This window comes from Nematolebias whitei, chromosome 18, assembly GCF_014905685.2.
Source record: "Nematolebias whitei isolate Nwh7 chromosome 18, NemWhi1, whole genome shotgun sequence".
Classification (NCBI taxonomy): domain Eukaryota; kingdom Metazoa; phylum Chordata; class Actinopteri; order Cyprinodontiformes; family Rivulidae; genus Nematolebias; species Nematolebias whitei.
The window spans coordinates 12,723,793-12,732,329 of record NC_056515.1 but is presented as its reverse complement, the minus strand read 5'-3'; positions in this window follow the sequence as shown (position 1 = coordinate 12,732,329).

Sequence of the window (8,537 nt, the reverse complement as noted above, 5' to 3'; positions counted from 1 at the left end):
AAGAGGCTGAATATATACAGACACTAACAAGGTGAAATGAGTGACACATGCGGTGATTAGAATTAGACACAGGTGCAACAGTGCTGGAACACAGGAGGAGAAAAGCTGAGGGGTGACAGGCAAACATGAGGAAAAACACAACATGTAAGACAAGACCCCAGAAACCCTACACCAGGTAGTGATCAGTTGCCAGCTCAGCTCCTCTCTTCAAACAAGTGTCCAAAACAAATGGCCATAAATCATATGGCATGACTACAAAGTCAGTCATCAATCTACAAGCTAGGGTGTCCTGGTGCCAAGTATACTAATGGACACCCTTTTGCTTAATATGGTGTTTGTGATGAACAATCATGACTAGCACAGAAATCCATCAACAGATTCTTGCTCGGGTTCAGATCAAAGAGGCTGTTCCGCTCAGTCACACTTCTCCAGGTCACACTGTCATGACCCATGTGGGCATTAAAGTCTCCCAGCAGAATGACGGAGTCCCCAGCTGGTGCACCTTTCAGCACCCCAGCTAAGGGCTCCAAGAAGGCCAGATACTCTGAACTGCCATTTGGTACATAGGCACAAACAACAGTCAGAGCCCATCCCCCACCCGAAGGCACACGGAAGCTACCATCTCATCTATCAGGGAAACCTCTAACACACAGGCACCTAGTTGGGGGACTAAAAGTAGACCCATACTAGCTTGGTGTTTCTCACCATGGATAACTCCAGAGTAGAATAAGGTCCAGCTCAAGGAGATCTCAAGGAGATTGGTTCCAGAGCCCATGCCTTGTGTCAAGGTGAGCCCAACTATATCTAATTGGTACTTCTCAACCTCACGCACAAGCTCAGGCTCCTTACCCACCAGAGAGGTTACATTCCATGTCCCAAGAACCAGCTTCAGTAAGCCTGGGTCAGAATTCCAAGGCCCCCGCCTTCGGCCACTACCCGTGGATTCATGCACCTGACTAGTATGCCCCCCCTTGCCCACAGGTGGGCCCACAGGCAAGCAAACCTATGTTGCTCGTTCAGGCTGAGCCTAACTGTGCCCCATGGGTAGAGACCCGGTCATCAGGCACTCTCTGACAAGCCCCTCCCACAGGCCTGGCTCCAGGGTAGGGCAAGGGACAATGAGTTTCTTGTTTGTTTCATTTTAATATGCATGCAACATTTATTGTATTTATTGTTTTCCTTGCATGCAGCAATTTACCCTAATTGTTTTAATCTTTTGATGATGATATGATATCCAAAAATACTTTTCAGTTGAACTTTCAATAAATCTTTGATGATATTTTAAGACAAACCAGTGTACTTAGACCTTAAAGACTCAACTTGGATGTTCAAAAGTAATCTGCAGTTTAGTTTTGTTTTACTGGGTGTGCCAGTTTTAAGCAATAACTAACATTTGTTCTGATTTCATTAGTAGAGTATACAACATGTTGAGGAGTTTTATTTTCATTGTTCATAATTCATCACGTACATGCTTTATTATGAGAAGGAACCTTTTGTTTTTCCACAGATGAGATGTCCTGACCTATTTGTTGGCCATAACTCACTGCAATACAAACATGTCATTTAGAAATGTAGACTTACAAAGTCTGTATGTTTATTCACCACAGATGAAGAGCCTCTTTTGATTTTGGTGTTTTTTTCAGCCCTTTAGTACAAAGAAACAACACACTGAAACTTATGTTCAAATATTTTGCATTGTTTGACTCACTAAACCAGAAGGCTTTCTTAACATGAATGCCTGTTGTCATATTCATATTTGATTTAATATTTTTAGACCTGAAACATATGATTTAGAAAAAAAAACAACAATCAAAGTCTCAGTCTTTCATGGAAGAATGCATAACACCCACTCATGCCAAAATTTAAACTAAAAAAATATATATATGAAGGGACAGAGTTAAATTAATTTTGGTCAAAGCTTGTAAATATCATTATGATCAAATCTGTGATATTGTGAGAACTTGAGATGTGTTAGTGTTAAAACAAATGTTGTTTTCTTAGATAAAATATGTATCATTTTATCTAAGAATATAATTAGTAAAATAATTTACCAAAATAAATTTTTTTTGTTTGTTTGTTTTACAGGAGGGAGGCATGGTAGAAATGCCACCTCTCAGCGAGAAGGTCACCGGATCAAATCCCAGCCGGGGACGTTTCTGAGTGGCGTTTACATGTTCTCTCTGGGCATGCGTGGGTTTTCTCCAGGTACTTCGGTTTCCTCTCACAGACCAGAATCATGCATGTTGGGCCGATTGGTAACTCTAAATTGTCCCTAGATGTGAGTGAGACAGTTAATGGCTGTCTCATTTGCCTTTATTTGTTCCTGTGATGGACTGGAGACCTGTCCAGGGTGTACCCCGCCTCTCACACAGTGACTGCTGGATATGGGCACCAGTGACCCCCAGCAACAAAAAAAGGAAGAAGTGGATAAAGATAATGGATGGAGGAGTGAATGTTTTACAGGAGTTGGTACTGTTATGGATCAGAACTATGAACAAAGTGGCATAACCCTTCTGCACAGCCCTCTAAGGGTAATCCCTAAGGTCTGATCATGTTATCAAACTGTTTGATACACGCATTGACTGTTGTTATCAAACTTTTGTTTGATAACAGGTTGAAGAGATAACCTTGGCAGGCTATCTGCAACTCAGCTCATATTAAGCTGTCAGTTTGTGAAGTCCGTTTTTGAAGTTATTAATCTTCTGCCGATGTGTAATGATAAAATAATATTCATTTCCACACTGACACCTCCCAACTAGTTTCAGTCTGAGAGCATTTTTAGGTGCAATGAGAACATCCAAACATTCCAAAGTTCAAACTAACCCCAGTGGTACTATGACAATCCAAATACATCTTCAAGACAGAGATTTGTTTATATCTCCAAAGAATTCCATATGTTATGGTTTACAACAAAATCTACCTGATAATACTCATTCACAGCTGTGAAGTAGATTTTTTAAATGTTAAAAAGATTACACTTAAAATGACTACTCCCTTCTCTGCAGTGATTTGGAGAAGAATTTTCAGAACTACACAGTCAAGTCTGTAAAACAATGTTGAACTGAACCTCTACGGACATATTACCTTCTTTCACTTTGTGCATATTTTGCTTCAAGAAATGAATCTGAGATGGAATGTGATAAGGACTTCAAAGTATTGTTCATCTAGAACATCCAATCCTGTATCAAACAAAATTGACCATACCCTTTGATTAAAAAATGCTTCATAAGCCAAAATGGCAATATTGTGTATGGAAAATTAAGTTCCCCATCGCTGCTTCTACATGATTTAAGAGGAAAAGTATAATTCATGAGCTGCTGATCAAATGTATTTATTACTTATGATCATCAGTGGGACCGACTCTATAAAAACAGAAGTTTTGTCAGTTTGTGGAGCATACAGGTGTGCAACTGTTTCTGCCTATCAATCTGGGAAGGGTTAAAGTCATTTCCAAACTATTTGGAATTCATCATCTTACAGTGCCAAAGATGGGAATTGGATGGTGGTAAAGACAGCGACCAATCTCGATGGGATTGGACATCTCAGGACTCCAAAATACACAAGAGTACTACAGGCCTGAGTTAGCAGATAAAAAGTTAGCATTCATTACAGAACTGAACAAATATGACTTGTTCGAAAGGGATGCAAGAGAAATCATCTTCTCTCTAAAAAGAAGATGGGAGTATGACTTAAGTTTGTAAAGTTTCACTTGAATGGAACCACAAGACCTTTGGAACAATGTCATTTGGAAAGGAGACCAAAGTAAAGAAGTTTACTCAATGCATAGCAGCATGTTTAGAAAACAAGAAACAGCCTAGCAGCACAAATACATCATACTAACTGTCAGCACAGTAGTGGAAGGCTGATGGCGTGGATATTTTCCAGTCATTGCATCAACCATAAACTTCTCTGTAGACCAAAAGATTCTAGAGCCAATTTTGAGTCCATTTGTATTACAGCTCAAGTTTTGTTAATGTATCAGGACTCCTCAAATGTGTCCTTTTTGCAGATGACACCTCATTTTTTTGTTTGGGTAAAGATGTAAAATGAATGTTGGAATTGATGAAGACAGAATTTGATAAAATACAAACTTGGTTTAAACTTAATAAATTATCATTAAATTTAGATAAAACTAAATACATGATATTTAGTAACAAAAAGAGAACTGTTGATGATCCATTTAAAATTGAGGGTGTTGAGATTTGTAGAGTTAATAAGATGAAATTTTTGGGTGTAATCATTGATGAACAGCTAACATGGAAAAATCACATAAATTCTGTAAGAACAAAATATCTAAATCTATTGCAGTACTATACAAAGTCAGGGAATTATTAAATGATAAAGCTCTGTACATGTTGTATAACACAATCATTGTTCCACATTTAATCTATTGCATTGATGTTTGGGGGAAAGCATGTAAAACAATTACAAAACCTATTTTTATTTTACAGAAAAGAGCTGTAAGAATTATCACCAGAAAGCATTACTGTCACCCATCAAGTACATTATTTTATCAACTGAAGTTATTAAAGTTCCATGATTTGGTAGATTATAGTATTTTATCAGTTATGTATAGGGCTCAAAATAACACATTACCATTAAATATCCAAAGAAATTGGGCAGCACGGTGGCGCAACTGGTAGAGCTGCAGCGAGCAGGTCCTTGGTTCAAACCCTGGTCCAGGGGCCTTTCTGGGTGGAGTTTGCATGTTCTCTCGGTGCATGCGTGGGTTTTCTCCGGGTACTCCGGTTTCCTCCCACAGGCCAAAAACATGCATGTTAGGCTAATTGGTAACTCTAAATTGTCCCTAGGTGTGAGTGAGAGCATGAATGGTTGTTTGTCTCTATGTGGCCCTGTGATGGACTTGCGACCTGTCCAGGGTGTCCCCCGCCACTCGCACAGTGATTGCTGGACATGGGCACCGGCGACCCACGTGACCCAAAAATGGAATAAGCGGGTAAAGATAATGGATGGATGGATGGATCCAAAGAAATTTTGTTAAAAGACAAAGTTGTTATAATCTTAAGGGGATAGAGATATTTGTCAAACCAAAATTCAGAACTAGTCTGAAGGGAAGGTCTACCTCAATCCAAGGAGTTGGATTGTGGAATGGTCTAGAGAGTGATGTAAAAAATGCCAAGTCAATGTGTACATTTAAGAAAAAGATCAAAGCTGGATTGTTAAAAAAGTATATATGAAGTAGCTTAGTGTGTGTTTTGTATTAGAATTAGAAAAATTAGAAAGAGTTATTCATTTTGTTCTGTTACTTGAAAATTATTATGATTGAAATAATTGTTTGGAAAAAAGGGGCAGATATAATAAGATTTTTTTCTTCTTTCTGCTGCCTTTCATTTTAAATCTTTTGTATCTTTTTTTATATTGTTATGGAATTGTTTTGTACTTTTTTTAAATGAATAAACTTTATACCATACCATACCAAGTTTTGACCAAACTGGGTCATGATGAAACAGAACAATCATCCCAAAACCAAATCTAAAATTGAACAGATGAAAAAGAAAATATGCTGTAGGGATTCTGGGTTGTTTTCATTGACTGGCAACTCTTGGAGCTCCTGAGTGTCAGGGTGGAGCCAGTCATCTACAGCTGTTTCCAGTTCTGTTTATAAGGAACCTCAGTATATAAGGCTGGCTGGACCATATAGACTTAGATGAAACATTGTCCCAAATTGGTGCTTTGTCTGACTCTAGTGAGATCTTGTTCAATATCCAAGATTAAAGGAACCTCAGTTTTCCATTTGCTCTTTGTAGCTTCTGATTCACAGTTTCTCGTTCCAGTGATCTTCCTCATGACAGCTCCTTGTCCAGCTTCTTGTGCCCTCCTGGGTTCTTCCTCTGGAACAGTCATCTACAACCAATAACAATAAAAGTACCACAAAATATCTTGCCATCCAGCCCTGATGTCCATCCTACCATTCTCTCTCACCATACCACACACCCGGTCACCTTGGTTAGCTCCACAGCCCTGGAATCCCCTGGTCCTCTCTCCAACCTGCAAACAATAATACAAGTATGCAGTATATTTATCTAGACTGACCCTGGGTTTTTGATCTGCTCAGAGACGGGATTATAATGAAATTATGACCCAGTTCTGACTGGGTTAAACTGGGCCAGCAACTCTAAGAAGAGTATCCCAGGGATTCAATATCCATCAAGGAATAAAGTTTATTTTGCTTGCCACATCACGCAGAAAGGCTTTTAAGCACTGTCTCATATTTTCATTTCACGTTAACTCACATAAGATCCATTGAGATCACACTTAGTCACTCACATAAACGGTTAGGTTGTGCTCCCCTTCTGCGAAGGAGGAATCTAGGGCCTATAAATCTGTAATGCAATGGAACATCCGGCCCTTCCGGCTCCTGATCTCGCGTTGTGCACCGGAACCGGCCAGCGCTGTAAACTGTAACCTTTTCCTGCCTTGATTATAATACAACTGGTAAAACTGAATTCATGTTTCCTTGATTTATTGATAGTGTGAGTTGTTGCTTCTGAGGGAGGTCCGAGCCGGAGGAACAACGTGGGCTGGGGGGTAGATCTGAGGTCCGACAGGAGGCCTGAGGCCCACGGCTAGCAACAGCTAGCTGCAGTGACCTGTGATCCGCATCCAGCTCCCATTGTAACAACTAAGCCAACTTATTTGCCTTCTGAGTAACCACAAGACACTACAGAATCATACTCACCATATCTCCTCTGCTGTGTTCCTGCAATTCACTTTGTAAATGAACACTTAAATCAATATAAATAAATAAAAATAAATTATGTAGCATGAAGCTGCACTCCTATAACTATGACCCCTGACCCTTTTGATTGCTATTTTCAATCATTATAATGAAATTATGTAAAATATTACAATGTGTTTAGCATATTTATCTGTTCTGTTTTCCAGAAAGTGATTATTCCTTCAGAGACACCTGTTTTAAATGCTCTTTGAGCTGGAACGGTTCCCTTCAGAGTCACAAATTAATGTTCCTAAAGAGTAGTAAAAACAATCTTCTAAGAGTTGCTGTTTTACACAGTCTCTTTGTGTGAAAAACAGTTTATTTTGGCCTCCCGAACCTTGGGCAGTTCATCTTGGACCACGATCCTGATGTAGCTCGACTTTAGACCGGATCCTGGTGGTGATCCCGAGGTCCACTCGTTTTATTCCTGAACAGATAAACATGTTGCTCAATTACAATTTGTTAGAAGCAAAACAGAAGTAACTACAGAAGATGAAGCATTTATCTTACTGCAAGACACTTTCTCCGCTCAGAGTCTAAGCCTGCTGAAGGTTGCGATGGTCCGCATATTTTCTCATCAGATGTCGTCCTCACCGAACCCTGAAGCTGTTAGTGGGACTTTCTGCTACCTTGAGCAGTTCCTGGTGAGTCCTCCTCGTGGTGTCCCTGGTCTAATCTACCAGAGAACCCCAGAAAGACGAGTGACCTGGTGCCTTCAACAGTGACCCGGTAAGGAGCAGAAATCTGCTTAAATGATACCTTGGTCTGGTTGTTTCATTTTATCTGATGCAACTTGATCAATCATTTCCTAGCTTGCAGTGATGATAAATGACTTGATCTGGTCACGTTAAAAAACTTCTTTCAACCAAAATTCAAAGCAAACTATTTATTAAAACAGCCAAACTGTCTAAATTTGTACACATATAAAAAACAAAATAATTCCTGCTCAAATAATTAATTTTGCCTTAGATAGTGGCTGCGTTCAACAAAAGAGCAAGAGATGGTAAATTCATAGAGCAGCTGGGAACATACGACCCCCTTCCCAACATCTACAACGAGAAACTCGTCAGCTTCAACTTCGACCGGCTCTAGTACTGGTACCGTTATGGTGCGCACCTTACCAAGCCAGTGGCCAAACATCTAGGGTTTGTCATAGCTCTGCTCTCTGTCAGCTCCTCTGTCATGCTGCACACTCAGTAATCACTCAACTCATGTCACCTGTCACCGCTCATTATCCCACAGCTCCACCACCTGGTCCAGTCAGTACTTAAGCTCACTCATTCCTCTCAGTCTGGGCCAGATTCTCTATCCTGTCTCATCAGCAGTAGACTTTCCAGCATTCCATTGATTGACTCATCACGTTCATGACCCTTGCCTTGACCACGACCACGCTTTTGCCTCAGCCCTCGTCTGCTTTTGCTCATCTGATCAGGTACCAACTCATGCTCTTGTTTTTTGACTCTCTTTTTGGATCACGTACTGGATACTTCTGCTGAACAACTGACTTCACGGTATGAACTCTGCCTTTCCCTTCTGACTGTTTTTTGGATCACGGATTAAAGGTCAAGCTCATTCTGTATCACGGACTTATCCTTACCCCTGAATCTGATTCCCACAGATTCATTTCCCCAATTAGTCTCTTTCCCCCTGCATCTACTAACCTTTATCTTTTAGTTGCAAGCCTGTTGGACTCCGTTCCAGTGGACCTTAACATCAGTTCTACTTCTACTGGCAGCCCGCCACTACAACACTACCCAATCACGAACTACCAATCAGAAGATCGGAACCAGCCCAGAAC